Raw genomic sequence first — 16743 nt, 5'->3', positions numbered from 1 at the left:
AGAAGCCTGGCAGGTCCTGGGTTCAAATCCTGACTCAGTCACTTGCCAGCTGGTACCCTTGGCTACTTTCTGGATCTCCATATTAAATCCATATTCAAGGATTAATTAGGGCTGCAGATGCTCACCTTCTAGGGCTTTTCTTTTTTCTTTTTTTTTTTTGAGACGGAGTCTCACCCTGTCGGCCAGGCTGGAGTCCAATGGTGTGATCTCGGCTCACTGCAACCTCCACCTCCCGGGTTCAAACGATTCTCTTGCCTCAGCCTCCCGAGTAGCTGGGACTACAGGCGCCCGCCACCACACCCAGATAATTTTTGTATTTTTAGTAGAGACAGGGTTTCACCATGTTGGCCAGGCTGGTCTCGAACTCCTGACCTCGTGATCCACCCACCTTGGCCTCCCAAAGTGTGAGATTACAGGCGTGAGCCATGGCACCCAGCCCTTCTAGGGCTCTTGTACAGGATGACAGCTCCAACATCCTCCAAGAAGGAATTGTCTATTGTGTTCATTGCTATATCCCAAGGCCTACCTAGAATGGTACTTGGCAAATAGTAGACCCTTAATAAATAACTGCCAAGCAAATGAATAAAAGTCCTAGTACAGTGTCCGACACATAGTAGATACTCAGTATCTGATCACTTTTTTTTTTTTTGGGACAGGGTCTCACTCTGTCGCCCAGACTGGAGTGCAGTGGTACAATCTCAGCTCACTACAACCTCTGCCTCCCAGGCTCAAGCGATTCCCCTGCTTCAGCCTCTCGAATAGCTGGGATTACAGGTGCCTGCCACCACTAATTTTTCTATTTTTAGTAGAGACAGGGTTTCATCATGTTGGCCAGGCTGGTCTCTAAGTCCTGACCTCAAATGATCCACCCGCCTTGGAATTTTTTTTTTTTGAGACAGGATCTCGCTCTGTCACCCAGGCTGGCATACGGTGGTGTGATCATGGCTCACTACAGCCTCAACCTCTCAGGCTCAAGCGATCCTCCTGCCTCAGCCTCCTGAGTAGCTAGGACTACAGGAGTGCACCATCATGCCCGGCTAAGTTTTGTATTTTTTGTAGAGACAGGGTTTTACCATGTTGCCCAGGCTGGGCTCAAACTCCTGGACACAAGCAACCCATTCATCTTGGCCTCTCAGTGTTGAGATTCCAGGTGTGAGCCACTGCACCCGCCTATCACTGTTATTATTACTACTAATTCCTGAAAGAGACCCCCCTGATCAGCTGACCTCAGAACTCCTGTTGCTCAGCCTCTAACTCTCTGAGGATCCATTAATGTACCAGTTTCTTGTACATTGGTTGGTCTTGGGTGGGTTAACTTGCGTGAGTTGGTGTCCCAGAGTCAGGACACCTGGGCTGTTGGAAGCAGGTTGGGCAAAAAAGACTTTGATCTTGCAAAGTTCAGGAGGAGGATTGGGGCATCAGGGCCTTGCTGAGGGCTGCTGCTTGTGGGGCTCAGCTGGTACAGGCAGCTCTTCAAAGACTCTTCTCCCAGGCCTCTCCTTCCAACTTCATACCTCTGGAGAGGGTCCCCATGAGTGATCTAGCCTTTGGAGTATAGGAACCTTCCTTTTGCAGCTGCGGTGAGGGACAGAGAGAGCACTTTGATAAAAATAGGAAAACTGGTGCTGGGCGTGGTGTCTCACACCTGTAATCCCAGCACTTTGGGAGGCTGAGGCCTCACTTGAGCCCAGGGGTTCAAGACCAGCCAGGTAACATGGTGACATGGTGAAACCACATCTCTACCCCAAAAAAAGGGAAACTGGCTACTGGCTCCTTGTATCAGTCAAGGTTCCAGCCATCCAATAGGTGGCTCACTCAAAGGAGCCTCCAGAGAGAGCTGAATGAAGGGACTTATCTATAAAGGGAGGAGTAAGGGGGCACCCAGGGACTAGCAGCAGAAGGAAGTCCTGGCACCATTGTCCTGAAGGCAGGAAGGGAAGGAGTGGTGAAGGCTGTAGCTGCAAGATAGGAGCTGTGGAGAGGGACTCAACACAGCCAACCAGCCCAGCAGGAAAGAGGGAGCCAGGACAATCCACTCCCCCAACGCTTGCTCTTCCTTGAGACCTCAGTTTTTTGCCATTGCTTCCATTGGCCAAACCCAAGTGCAAGCCAGACCCAAGCGAAAGCCAGAGGCCAGGGAAGCCCAGATGCTTCCCCAGGTAGAGAAGAAGGGGCTGCTCTGGAGGGACAAAGGGAGAATACACGGCATGCCTTGTTTCTGTTTTGTTTTGTGCCTTGGGACGATTTACATACATTATTGTTATATGTATTACATATATTCTGACAGTCCCTCTGGTAGGTGAGGAAACCAGAGAGGTGAAGTCACTTGCCCCAGGTCACACAGAAACCAGAGAGGTGAAGTCACCTGCCCCAGGTCTTTTGATCCCCAAATCCATGTTTTTTCTATGCAGTATCCCCCTGATGGAGCTCACACTGACTTTCTGGCTGATATGTTCTGCTTTCCAAAGGAAATCTCTCTTGACCAGGTGATGCTAAGACTCAAATGGGAGGAAACTGGGGGAACAGGGTTGACTGATGACAGGGACGGTGTTTTACTGTGGAGTGTCTGTGGTGCTTATCGGAGCAGAGGCCAGCCCCGTGGCTGGCTCCAGTTCATTCTGTGATTCAATGGCCATGAAGCCGACAGGGCAAGGGGAGCAGAGGCTGGGCTTGGGAGGGGGCATTGCAGTCATAGAGATGAATAAATAATTAGGTAATTACCACCTTACAGTTCCTCTCCTAGGGAAATACGCACACACATGTACCAAGATGACGGCCGCCGCTTTTCTATAACAGAAAAGTTCAGACCCTCTACATGCCCATCATTCAGGGTTTCAGTTGTGGCTAGGATTTAATTTAGAGAGATGATGATGATGCAACGAGGTCAAGGCCATTGAAAAAGTTTTACTCCTTACAGTTCCCAAGTGGGGGTGAGGCAGGCACACTGTGTCACGCAGGGCCACATGGGGAATCTCTGGGGTCGGTCAGAAGGCAGGAATGCAAAGAGAGCCTGGCCCAGAGCCTTTAGTGCGGTTTTTGTGGAAAGGAATGGGCGAGGTAGGGTAGGCAAGTTTGAGCAACTTTAGGACTGGACAGTCTGAGTACTGTTAGCAGGCTCTAGGCTCTAGGGATGGTCTCTAGTTGTCTAGTACCTGACCCTGGGGTGATGTAGGGCAGAAGAGATATTGGCTTGGTGTGTGAGAGTGGTTAGTTGGTATATGAAAGGCATGTTCACAGGCAAGTTGTTTACCATCTCTAGGAATTAGCTAGCCTGGGAGAGGCCATCTCTCCAGGATTAGCAAGGCCCCAGATGTCAAAGCATTGTAAAATACAGAAAATAAAAAACATGATTCATACTTTCAGGGAATGATTGGAAAACCACATTATGTTCATACTTTGGAATACTATGAGGTAGGTAAAAATAGTAAGGTAGGTCTACTTACTTACACAGATGACCCCCAAGACATTAAGGCTTTTTGTTGTTTGTTTGTTTGTTTGTTTTTGAGAGGGGGTCTTGCTCTGTGACGCAGGCTGGAGTGCAGCAGTGCAATCACAGCTCACTGCAGGCTTGACTGCTCAGGCTCAGCAATCCTCCTGCTTCAGCTACCATGCCTGGCTAATTTTCTTTTTTTGTAGAGACAAGGTCTCGCTATGTTGCCCAGGCTGATCTCAAACTCCTGGGCTCAAGTGATCTGCCTGCCTCGGCCTCTCAAAGTGCTGGGATTATAGGCGTGAGCCACCGTGCCTGGCCAAGACATTAAGTAGAAAAAAGAAGTTGTGGAACAATACTTACCCATATGATTTCATTTACATGTGGAAAAAATGAACAAATAAACCTTGAATTTCTATGTATTTCTGTATGTGTGTGCAGTGCCCCAAAGAATGTATAAGTGGATAGACACCAAACTAGCATCAATGGTTATTCTTGGAAAGTGGGGGAGTGGAATTGGAAAAGGATCAGAAGGAAGTCTTTTACTACATCTGTATGTTTGAAGTTTTTACAATAAATACATGTTCATGTATTATCTGTGTAATTTAATATAAAATAATTAAATCCACCCTTTTCCTCTAGATAATGTTAAACCCATTTGATGCACACTGTGATGGGGAAGTACAGGGGCTGGCTGGTGTGTAAGCAGAGAGGCAGGGTCCCTTACCCTGATTAGGCAACCAGGGAGGACTTCCTGAAGGAGGTGAGTCCTGGGTTATGTTTTGAAGGATGGGTTGAAATTAGCCAGATGAAGAAGTAGAGAAAGAGTATTCTAGATAAAGGGGACGGTGGGTCTGGAGAAGTGATGGAGCAGCTATATTTAGGAGTATAAGATTGTGAGAGAGAGGAGGGTGAGGGATGAAGTGGGAGATGTGAATGGAAGCAGATCTTGAGAAGCCTCATAAGCCCAGCTGAGAGGTTCACCCAGAAGGCAATGGGGAAGCCTCAGAAGGGCTTTAAGCTTTGCCATGAGTGGGCCAGGATGGAGAAGCAGGGAGGAGGAGGCAGGGCTGTGAATGAACAGACTGGAATGACGCTAAGATCAGCTGCCATCAACCTCACCCTCCCACACTCCAGCCACACGGCTTGCTTTCTGAGCTCTAACTCACTGACCCTAAACTTTCAGATGCATCAGAACCACCTGGAGGGTTTGTTAAAAACTCAGCTTGCTGGGTCTCACTCTCAGAGTTTTAGCAAGTCTAGGGTATATCCCAAAAGTGGATATTTCTAGCAAGGTCCCAGTGATGCTGATGCTGCTGGCTGGGGGACCCTACTATGAGAACCACTGCTCTAACATACCTTTCTCTTCTCACCTCAATGCCTTTGTTTGTTTGTTTGTTTTGTTTTGTTTGTTTTTGAGATGGAGTTTCACTCTTGTTGCCCAGGCTGGAGTGCAGTGGCGAGGTCTCAGCTCACTGCAACCTCCGCCTCCTGGGTTCAAGCAATTCTCCTGCCTCAGCCTCCTGAGTAGCTGGGATTACAGGCATGTGCCACCATGCCCGGTTAATTTTTGTATTTTTAGTAGAGATGGGGTTTCACTACGTTGGCCAGGCTGGTCTCGAACTCCTGACTTCAGGTGATCTGCCCGCCTCGGCCTCCCAAAGTGCTGGGATTACAGGCGTGAGCCACTGCACCCAGCCAACCTCAACGCCTTTGCACTTGCCTTTCCTTCGCCTTGAAATGTCTTCCCCACATCTTTGTCACCTCCTTAGGAAGCCTTCTTTGACCACTCACTCAATTAGCCACTTGGTCACTATCTTCTTGTCCTGTTTTACTTTCTTTAGGGCACTGGCCACCCCTAGAGATGATCTTGGTACAGTACCGGTTGGTTTGTTTGCCTCTATTAAAATGTAAGCTCTAAGAAGGCAGGGATCTATCCCTGCGCGCCTAGGGCCGTGTGTGGCCTGCAGCAGATGCTCAGGAGTCTGTGAAGCTAACAGCTGCGAGGGTGGGTTTCTGCAGCCTGGAAGAGCCTGACGGGGCTGGGGCTTTCTGATGGTGGAGGGCTGGTGATGGGCACCAGGAGGGACAGATGTTTGGATATTGAACTGAGCTGTTGACACAGGTTAGAAAAACTCGTCCTCTTTTGGGGGAAGGGCAGGGTGGGGTGAGAAAGAGTTTAAAATAGGTGACCTTTTCAAGCAGATGCGGGAGGAAGGAAGAGCCCGCTGACATCATAGCTGAGAGGCCCAGAGCTCGGTTGTGGCCCAGGGGCCAGCGCTACCAGAGCAGGCCCCCAGCCTGAGTCACTCCCACCTGTAAGTCAGGCGACCAGGCCAAGCCTGGGGGTGGGGGCACTGTTCTGAGAAGCATAGGGCGGGCAGAGAGAGGTGGCAGCTGCTGCCCACCCGGGTCCTCCTCCTTTCGTCCCTCAGGCCTCCTCCAGCCATTCACTGTCCTCTGCATTATGGGGGCCTGGGCAAGGCACAGGTCCTCAGTTTCCCCACCTGGAAAGGGGAGTGGAGGGGGAGGAAGGGTTTGGGCTCAAATGTCTCAGAGGATCAAATCCAGGCATCTCCGCTTGTCGTAGATGACCTCACCCCAGCTATTGATCTCCACTCCCTTGCACCCACATCTGCCTTGTGTTCCTGTCTCTGGGCCCCCATTCAAGCTCTTCATCCTCCTCTGCCCCCGCTTTCCAATATACTAGTACCTCCTCTCCTAAGTAAACACTTTCCACCCTTCAGGCTTGGGGAGGCTGGGTGCAGGAGAGGAAGGAACATGGGCTTTGGAGCCTGATAGCTGGTTCCAGAGCCGGCCTTGTCCCTGACACCTTTCGTCTATTGTCACCCTTTTGACCTCAGTTTTCCTTTCTATAGAGTGGGTATATCTACCTTCTAGATTGTGGTAAAGATTTTTTTTAAAAGCCGTGTTGTGAAAGTTGGTTTCCTTTGCCTTTTTTTTTTTTTTTTTCTAGTTTGTTACTCCTGCTCTGAAGCTTTTCAGCATTTCTTGAAATAATGAATTCCAGTAACACTGATAGCTCTTGGCCGGCCCACCATGAAGCCCTTGATCCCAGCCTGGCTGAGCAGAGACTGTTTCACACATCACTAACTCTGCCCCAGCCTCTGGCTCAGAGCTAGTAGCAGGACATGAAGGTTTACTGAACACCAAACAGATGGTGAGTGCCCTGCTAAGAACTTCACATACATCTGCCCCCTCCATCCTCCTCACTGTGAGGAAGTGTCATCGTCCCCACCAGAAAAACAAGGACTGGGAGGTGTCCTGACTTGCCCAGGCAGAGACTGGTGAGTGATGAGGCTGGAAAAGTGATAGGGCCTAGTTCTTGAAGGGCTCTGAATATATTTTATCTTTTTAATCATTTTATTATTTTTATAGAGATGGGGGCCTCACTACGTTATCTAGGCTGGTATCCAACTCCTGGCCTCAAGTGATGCTCCCACCTCAGTCTCCCAAAGTGCTGAAATTACAGGCATGAGCCACCATGCCCAGCTGAATACACTACCTTAAGGGCAATGGAGAGGTTTTAGACAGGGAGGCAACATGATCAGACTTGGCTGAAGGCTGGGTGGGGTTGAGATAGGTAGGGAGGAAAGAGAAGGGTAATAGTTTGATTTCTGCTTCCCAGAGTTGTAAGAAGGGTGAGCTTGCCTTGTCAAAGAGGGAAGGTGATTGGGCAGGGCAGATGGGAACACAGCTAACACATGTGAATTGGAATGAGCCATGTGAGCTGGGATTGGGTGAGAAGCTTGGGATGGGCGCACGTTGCCTAATACATGGCCTTAGGCAAGTTATTTGGCTTCTCTGAATCTCAAGTTTCTCATCTGTAAAATGGGCTTAATCACAGTATAACTTCCTGAGGAGCTGTGAGACTTCAGCAAGATAATTAAGACATGCAAAGCACTTACTCGGACCAGGGCCTGGCATAGAACAAGTGCTCAAGAACCACCAAGCACTGTGAAAAGCGAGACATCATCGTAATTTTTATAGTAATCCTCATGGCTCCTGGGATAGCCTTTCCAGTCGGCTGGGGGCTTCAACTCCCAGGAGCATTCCCAAGCCCAGTGGTTTCAGGTGGGCTCTGTTAGCTGATGTTTCTCTGCTTCCTGGCAGGGAGGGTGGGAATGGCAGCCAAGAGTGCAGGTGTCACATCCCCTCCCTCCCCATCTATTTCCAGCGTAGCTGCCTGAGGCCACTGCCAGGTGTGGGTGGTGAGTCAGAGCCAGGCTGAGAGGACAAGGCAGCCCCGGGGGCCTGAAGCTGTCTCAGCCTCCCTCCCTTGGCCTTTCCCATTGGCATTTTGAAGGGGGAAGGCTGGGCCAGTGCCCAAGGGTCCTCCATCAGTGTCACATAGAGGACACAGGGTAGAGACCCAAGGTCCCCCAGTCTACCTCTTTGCTGGCTGGAGGTGGGGGCAGAGGCCATGTTCTGTTCATCTCTACCTCCAAGAATACCTAGGACAGGGCTTGGCACATAGTAGGGATGCAAGAAATGCACATTGACTGAATGAAGCAATGTTTGTTCAGGACTTTAGAGGAGCAGGCTTTGTTCATGAGAACAGACTATGAGCTCTGCAGACAGACAAACAGATAGACAGATAGACAGGGTTTATACGACCCTGGATAGGGGAATTTGCCTCTCTGAGCCTCAGTTTGCTCATCAGTGAAATGGGGATAACAATGTGTACCTTATATTAAGGATTATTGTGAGGTGTAAATGAGGCAACCTCAGGAAACTGTCTACTGTGCCTCAGACTAGATCTATAATAACACTGATCACATTTTGTTGCAAGTATTTATTGCCATATTTGCCCCTCTCTGGATGGTGAGCTCCTCTTGGGTCAGGACAATAGTAAGTAGAGGCTTCTGAGACAGGAAGGTATGAACTTGAATCCTGGACCTATTTTTACTTTACTGTGTGACCTTGGACAAATCACACACTCTCTCTGAGCCTCAGTTTATTTATGAAACAGAAATGATGACTGTAGAGGCCACGGTGAGGATTAAAAGAGGCATGTTGTGCAAAGCACCCAGTCCAGTATCTGGTACCTGAAGGCAACTATATCATGGAATAGGAACAGGCCTCAAATGGATCAACAAGGACCAGCCCTCATGGCTGGGTGAATGGAAAGATCTTGAGTTGGCAGTGAAGAGACCTGGGCTCTGTAACTGACTTTGAAGCCAACTGGCTGAGAGTCCTGGGACAAGTCCTTCAGCCTCTCTGGGCTGAGCCTCACATCTGTAAAATGAAGGGCTTGGATCCAGTGGCCCAAGGGTCCTTCTGGCTCAGCATACTCTGGCTGAGGCAGGTAGCCTTGGCCAGACCCTGTAAGCTGACTCCTCAGTAAGAAGCAGAACATGGAAGATCCTGGTGTGTCCCAGACGTGTCTTGAGTCCATGAAGGTAGTCAGTCAAGTGCACCCTGGCCCTGGCCCCAGCAAGCCACAGGGAAGAACCTGGGGCCTCTGCAGGCAAAGAAGATGTGCCCGATGCACACAGCTAATGAGCAAGCAGGCAGGTGAACCATGCATGGCTGGCCCCAAGATCAAGGCTCGCCACACTGCTTCCCGTAGGCTGCCCTCCCCCAACCCTGCTCTTACGCACCTCTCATCCTGGTCTGTCCTCAGGGCGCTCTGCGAAGCAGGCCTTGTTCCTCATTTTATTAATGCAGAAACAGGCCCAGCAGCGCTCAACTGCAAAGTCAAGGAGACAAAACTTGAACTTGGGGACTCCTGCTCCCAGGCCTTTCCTGCTACACTTAGGGCCTTTCGCAGGGAACTTTCTTTTTTTCTTTTCTTTTTTTTTTTGAGATGGAGTCTCGCTCTGTCACCCAGGCTGGAGTGCAGTGGTGAGATCTCGGCTCACCGCAAGCCCTGCCTCCTGGGTTCACACCATTCTCCTGCCTCAGCCTCCCGAGTAGCTGGGACTACAGGCGCCCGCCACCGCGCCTGGCTAACTTTTTGTATTTTTAGCAGAGACGGGGTTTCACCGTGTTAGCCAGGATGGTCTCGATCTCCTGACCTCATGATCCGCCCGCCTCGGCCTCCCAAAGTGCTGGGATTACAGGCGTGAGCCACCGCACCTGGCCGGAACTTTCTTTACCTGAATGTCACTGGCCCCTGCTCTGACCCTCTCACCCAACCAATGTCCTCTCCTTGTCCTCAGCTCGTCTTCCTCCAGGCCATCTTCCCCCTGGCTCTGACTGCGTTTCCTAAAGTGACTCTGACCATCTTGTTCTCACCTAATGGCATTCATTCATTCACTCATTCATTCATTCATTCTTTTATTCATTCATTCATTCATTCATATTTGTTGAATGGCTTCTATGGTGCCAGGCTCTGTTCCAAGCCATAAGGAACACAAAAAGATGAACAAAACAAAGTCCCTATCGTCATTTTACATTCTAGTGTTGGGGAGGAAATAGACCATAAATAAATGAATAAAATTGCTCTGAAGAAAGAGAAAGCAGGATAAGAGGGTGATGTGATGGGTGCTATTTGAGATGGGGGGCGGGTGTCAGGCATATAAACATCTAATTACAATGCAAGGTGCCAGGTGCTGATTCAGAGTTGGGTACAAAGTGCATTGGCAGCTTGAGGAACAGAGCAGGTCATTCCTTCTGGGAAGGAGTGGGGGCTTTTGAGAGGGACATTAGGGAAGATGTCTTAGAGTTGCTGCCATCTGAGCTAAGCTATGAAGGATAAGTGTACTAAGCCAAGAAATTGGGGAACAGCATGTGCAAAGGCAGGGAGGTTTATGTTCAGGGGGGCAGGAGCATGGCAGCGAGGGTAGAGAAATAGAGCCAAAACTTTAGCCAGAGGGTAACAGGTGCTGAATGTCGAGCTCAGGAGTTTGGACTTGATCCTGAGGATGATAGGGAGCCTTCCAAGGGTGTTGAGCATGAGAGTGACCACTACAGATGGGTTTTAAAGCCCTCACTGGGGTGGCAGTGCAAGGAACTGAAGGGCCTAGGCTAGAGAAGCTAAATATACAACGGTCTGGTTTAGGCTGGCCCTGGGGATTGGAGTTTGGAAAGTTCTACCCATGGAATCATGGCCTATAAACACCCAGAACTGGATTCAGCAAGCTGAGGGGGCCTGATTTAATGCTGACGGCATCTGAAGAGTGAGGGCTCCCAGATTTGAACTAAGAGAAGCAAGCAGGCCCAGGATTAGACTTGGAAAAGTTAGACTAAGGAATTTACTGGTGGCAGCCCAACCTGGGACCAAGCTAAGCCTCATATCTGAGTCACACACAGCTCCTATCCTAAAAAGAAGCCGGCTTTTGGCTTATTAAAGAGCCTACTGTATGGCAAGAGCTTTGCAGTACATTTCATCAAACTCTCGCAGCACCACAGGAGCAGGTCCTATTCTTAGCCCCATTTTACAGGTGAGAGGACTTACTTGCTGAAGGTCACATGTTGACCTAGAGGTGGAGCTGGGCTCAGACTGCAGTCTGTGTGGCTCCGTGATGTTCTGCATGGTCCCTGATACTGCTGATGTAGACAGAAGTGGGAGTCAGGGAGTGCTAGCAGATTTCCTTGCTGATCTATGCTGCCTTGAGACAGCCAGGATCTCGGGACTGTGGTGGCCTCTCATCTGTGCACCCCCACCACTACTGGGAACTTTTTTTTTTTTGAGAGGGAGTTTCACTCTTGTTGCCCAGGCTGGAGTACAGTGGCATGATCTCAGCTCAGTGCAACCTCTGCCTCCTGGGTTCAAGCGATTCTCCTCCCTTGGTCTCCCGAGTAGCTGGAATCACAGGTGCCCGCCATCACGCCTAGCTAATTTTTTGTATTTTTAGCAGAGATGGGGTTTCATCGTGTTGGCCAGGCTGGTCTTGAACTCCTGACCTCAGGTGATCCACCCGTCTCGGCCTCCCAAAGTGCTGGGATTACAGGCGTGAGCCACTGCGCCTGGCCAGTACTGAGGACTTCAAGGGATGGGACTGTGCTATGGTTTGGATGTTTGTGTCCCCTCCAAAATTTGTGTTGAAACTTAATCCCCAATGCAACAGTATTAAGAGGTGTGGCCTTAAGGAGGTGATCAGGGCATGAGAGCTCTGTCTTCATGGATGGGATTAGCAACCTTATATAAGGGCCAAAGGCAACTAGTTAGGCCCTTTTTGCTCTTCCATCCCTTGCACCACGTGAGGACACAGTATTCCTCCCCTCCAGAGGTTGCGGTAACCAGGCACCATCTTGGAATCAGAGAACAGCCCTCACCAGACAACTGAATCTGCCAGCGCCTTGATAGTGGGCAGCCCAGCCTCCAGAACTGTGAGAAATAGATTTCTGTTGTTGATAAATTACCCAGTCTCTGGTATATTTCGTTGCAGCTGTGATCTGGTTTGGATGTTGGTCCCCTCCAAATCTCCAGCTGAAATGTGATTCCCAGTGTTGGAGGTGGGGTCTGGTGATTGGATCACAGGGGCAGATCCCTCATGAATGGTTTAGCACCATACCCTTGGTGATGAATGAGTTCTCGCTCAGTGAGTTCATGAGAGATCTGGTTGTGGAAGAGTCTGGGCCCTCCCCCTTCTCTCTCTTTTGCTCCTGCTCTTCTTGCCATGTGACCTGCTGGCTCCCCTTCGCTTTCCGCCATGAGTGGAAGCTTCCTGAGGCCCTAACCAGAAGCAGATGCTGGCACTACACTTTCTGTACAGCCTGCAGAACTGTGAGCCCATTAAACCTCTTTTCTTGGTCGGGCGTGGTGACTCATGCCTGTAATCCCAGCACTGTGGGAGGCCGAGGTGGGCAGATCACCTGAGGTCAGGAGTTCAAGACGAGCCTGGCCAACATGGTAAAACCCCGTCTCTACTAAAAATATAAAAATTAGCTGGGTGTGGTGGCGGATGCCTGTAATCCCAGCTACTCGGGAGGCTGAGGGAGGAGAATTGCTTGCACCCGGGAGACGGAGGTGGCAGTGCGCCGAAATCGCGCCACTGTACTCCAGCTTGGGTGACAGAGCGAGATACCATCTCAGAAAGAAAACAAAACAAAATAAAAGTCTCTTTTCTTTATAAATTACCCAGTCCCTGGTATTCCTTTATAGCAGTACATGAATGTACTAACAGGGGCTGGGCCTAGTGGTTCATGCCTGTAAACCCAGCACTTTGGGAGGCTGAGTGGGAGGATCATTTGAGGCCAGGAGCTCAAGGCCAGCCTGGGCAACATAGCGAGACCCTCTCTCTACAACAAAAAAAAAGTTAGGTGGGCATGGTGGCACATGCCTGTAGTCCCAGCTACTCAGGAGGCTGAGGAGGGAGGATCGCTTGAGCCCAGGAGTCTGAGATTGCAGTGAGCTATGATCACACCACTGCACTCCAGCCTGGGTGACAGGGAGACCCTATCTCAAAAAAAAAAAAATTGGACTAACACATGTGGCACAAACTGACAAAGCCAGACTGTGTTTCCTTCACCATGGGAATTTCAGTGCCAAGCACAGGGTCTAGAGTATAATAGGTGCTTAATATGAGTTTCTTGGGTGAATGAGTAGCCTTTGACCTCCTCTGTTGACTGGGTCCCACACTGCAGGGACAGCACAAACAACTTCACTTAAAGGCAGTTTCTCAGTACCAGTGCAACCCAGGCTGGCGACAGCAAGCATAGAAGCAGGGCTAAGCTGGCTTCTTAGTCACGGCCAACACTTTCCTCCATTTTGGATTCTGTCTGTCCAGCCCCCAAGCTTAGCCTTTCCCAGACTGAATCTCTCTCTCTGCCTTCTAAGACACTGGAACGCTTCTTCCCCCACCCCATGACAGCTCTCACACTTGGCAAAGCAGAGACTTGCTTTAGAAGTCACTGCAATAGTTATGTCAGGTAGGCTGGGCCTTTTACTTGGTTCCTTTGAGTCTCTGAGCCTTTGGCTATTGCTAGCACAGTGGTGGACCCATAATAGGTGCCCACTAAGTATTTGTTAAATGAATGAACAAACGAATGATGAGTGAATGAGAGTGAATCAGGACTCAATGAATCTGCAGCTCTACTGAGCTCTCTGCTGGTAAAGCTCTGGATTGATGTGTGTGTGACCTTGGCACTTCTGGACCCTGGTTTACTTTGGAAATGAATAGGTTTGATGGAACTGTCAGAGGCATTTGAACCAGGAACTCCATCTTGAATAGGGGCTGGGTAAAATAAGGCTGAGACCTACTGAGCTGCCTTCCCTGGAGATTAAGGCATTCTTAGTCACAGGATGAGGTAGGACATTGGCACAAGATACAGGTCATAAAGACCTCGCTGATAAAACAAGTTGCAGTAAAGAAGCCAGCCAAAACCCACCAAAACCAAGATGGCGATGAGAGTGACCTCTGGTCATCCACAGTGCTACACTCCCACCAGCACCATGACAGTTTAAACACAAATGCCAAGGCAACGTCAGGAAGTTACCCTATATTGTGTCCGGAATTGGTGTGTTCTTGGTCTCCCTGACTTCAAGAATGAAGCTGTGGACACTGGCGGTGAGTGTTACAGTTCTTAAAGACGGTGTGTCTGGAGTTTGTCCCTTCTGATGTTCGGATGTGTTCGGAGTTTCTTCCTTCTAGTGGGTTTGTGGTCTTGCTGGCTTCAGGAGTGAAGCTGCAGACCTTCGTGGTGAGTGTTACAGCTCTTAAGGCGGCACATGTGGAATTGTTCGTTCCTCCCGGTGGGTTCATGGTCTCGCTGTCTTCAGGAGTGAAGCTGCAGACCTTCACGATGAGTGTTACAGCTCATAAAGGCAGTGTGGACCCAAGGAGTGAGAAGCAGCAAAATTTATTGCAAAGAGCGAAAGAACAAACCTTCCACAGTGTGGAAGGGGACCCAAGCGGGTTGCCACTGCTGGCTGGGGCAGCCTGCTTTTATTCTCTTATCTGGCCCCACCCACATCCTGCTGCTTGGTCCATTTTACAGAGAGCTGATTGGTCTGTTTTGACAGGGTGCTGATTGGTGTGTTTACAATCCCTGAGCTAGACACAGAAGTTCTCCACCTCCCCACCAGATTAGCTAGATACAGAGTGTGGACACAAAGGTTCTCCAAGTCCCCACCAGAGTAGCTAGATACAGAGTGTTGATTGGTGCATTCACAAACCCTGAGCTAGACCCAGGGTGCTAATTGGTGCATTTACAAACCTTGAGCTAGATACAGAGTGCCGATTGGTGTATTTACAATCCCTTAGCTAGACATAAAGGTTCTCCAAGTCTCCACCAGACTCAGGAGCCCAGCTGGCTTCACCCAGTGGATCCCGCACTGGGCCGCAGGTGGAGCTGCCTGCCAGTCCCACACCGTGGGCCTGCATGCCTCAGCCCTTGGGTGGTTGATGGGACTGGGCGCTGGTGGAGCAGGGGGCGGCGCTTGTCGGGGGGTTGGGAGGAGGCTCAGGCATGGCGGGCTGCAGGTCCCGAGCTCTGCCCTGCAGGAAGGCAGCTAAGGCCCGGCGAGAAATTGAGCCCAGCAGCTGCTGGCCCAGGTGGTAAGCCCCTCACTGCCCAGGGCCGGCAGGGCAGCTGGCCACTCCGAGTGCAGGGCCCGCAGAGCCCACGCCCACCCGGAACTCATGCTGGCGGGCAAGCACCGCGTGCAGCCCTGGGTCCAGCCTGGGTCCCGCCCGCGCCTCTCCCTCCACACCTCCCCTCAAGCTGAGGGAACCGGCTCTGGCCTTGGCCAGCCCAGAAAGGGGCTCCCACAGTGCAGCGGCGAGCTGAAGGGCTCCTCAAGTGCGGCCAGAGTGGGCGCCAAGACCGAGGAGGGGCTGAGAGCGAGCGAGGGCCGTGAGGGCTGCCAGCACACTGTCACCTCTCAACATGGTCTAAAAAAGGGAGGAATCCTCAGTTCCAGGAATTGCCCGCCCCTTTCCCAGAAAACTCATGAATAATCCATCCCTTGTTTAGCATATAATCAAGAAATAACCATAAAAATGGGCAACCAGCAACTCTCAGGGATGCTCTACCTATGGAGTAGCCACTCTTTAATCCCTTTACTTTATTAATAAACTTGCTTTCACTTTACTGTGTGGATTCACCTCAAATTCTTTCTTGTGCGAGATCCACGAACCCTCTCTTGGCGTCTGGATTGGGGCCCCTTTCTGGTAACAGAACTAGCCCCATCCACCCGTGTCCATAGGCATGCTGAACAGAGAGGGAACATTGCCATGCTTGGCCTCCCCACCATGTACACACCCAGATTTTGATGAAACTCAAAAATTGTTGTGCGGAAAGCAAAGCCCTAAAATGATTTGCAACCATCACAGTTGTTGACCCAGGAAATAGCAGCTCACAGTGGGCTGGGGCTTACAATCCTCAGTGCAAGAGCAAGACTTCCTTTTGTTCTCCTCAAGGAAGCAGATGGCAGAGCCTAGGGTGTGAATGACATTATTACAGGGATTCAAGTGTTCGTCTCTTTATCTAGTTAACAACTATTTATGGAGCATCTTCTAAGTCCTTGGCCCTGGGGATGCAACAATGAGCAAGAAGCCCTTTTGGAGCTTACATTCTGGTGGGAGAGAGGAAATTCAAAAATAAAGATACATATTAAATGAGAGGATCTCTGATAATAAGTGTCATGAAGAAAATCACCCAGTGCTGGGTTAGAGGGGCAAGGGAAAGTGGGTTACCTTAGCAGGTTCCAAGAGCTTCACTGAAGAGTTTTATTTGAGCTGCAACTAGAGGATGAGAAGGAGCTGACCTTGCAAAAAGCAGAGGAAAGAGCACGGCAGGCGGAAGGAACAGCATATGCAAAAAGCTGTGAGGGGGAAAAGGGATGGTTGGGAATCCTTTTTATTTTTCTAAACAAGCAAATCAATATGAAACTATAATTATTTAGTTATTAGTAGTGCCAGATTAATTTTTTCATTCAGCAAATCAAGCCCCTACTGTGTAGCTAGCCCTGGTTTAGGCCCTGGGGACAAACAATGATGAATGAAAGCAACATTCTTGTCGCACAGGTCCTGGGCCTGGCACCCCATGGAGATGAGCTGGTCTGATGTTTGCAAAGGGCTCCCCAGCTTGGATCCTTGGGGAATCCAAATAAACCCTGCGGGTTCTGGCATCCCAGGCCTCCCTCCAGCCGGCTGGCGGCTCCAGTCCTCCATAGGCAGGCGGCTTCTCTGTTTCCTGCCTTTCCCTCCCCCACCCACCTGGGCACAGAGGGTCTTTCATCCATTGTTACTGCTTCCTGCCCATCCATCTCCAGCTGCTGGTCTGAACCCTGCAGATTTACACTGACAAGCGGATGCTTTTACCAGGACCCTCGAGGGGGATAGGGAGGGGAGTGGTGTGGAGTGTTGGGGGGAGAGGGGGGAGGGAGGACCAGAGCTCTG

The sequence above is a fragment of the Pongo pygmaeus genome, chromosome 1 (assembly GCF_028885625.2).
Source record: "Pongo pygmaeus isolate AG05252 chromosome 1, NHGRI_mPonPyg2-v2.0_pri, whole genome shotgun sequence".
Classification (NCBI taxonomy): Eukaryota; Metazoa; Chordata; class Mammalia; order Primates; family Hominidae; genus Pongo; species Pongo pygmaeus.
The sequence above is the reverse complement of the archived record's forward strand: the minus strand, read 5'-3'. Positions refer to the sequence as shown.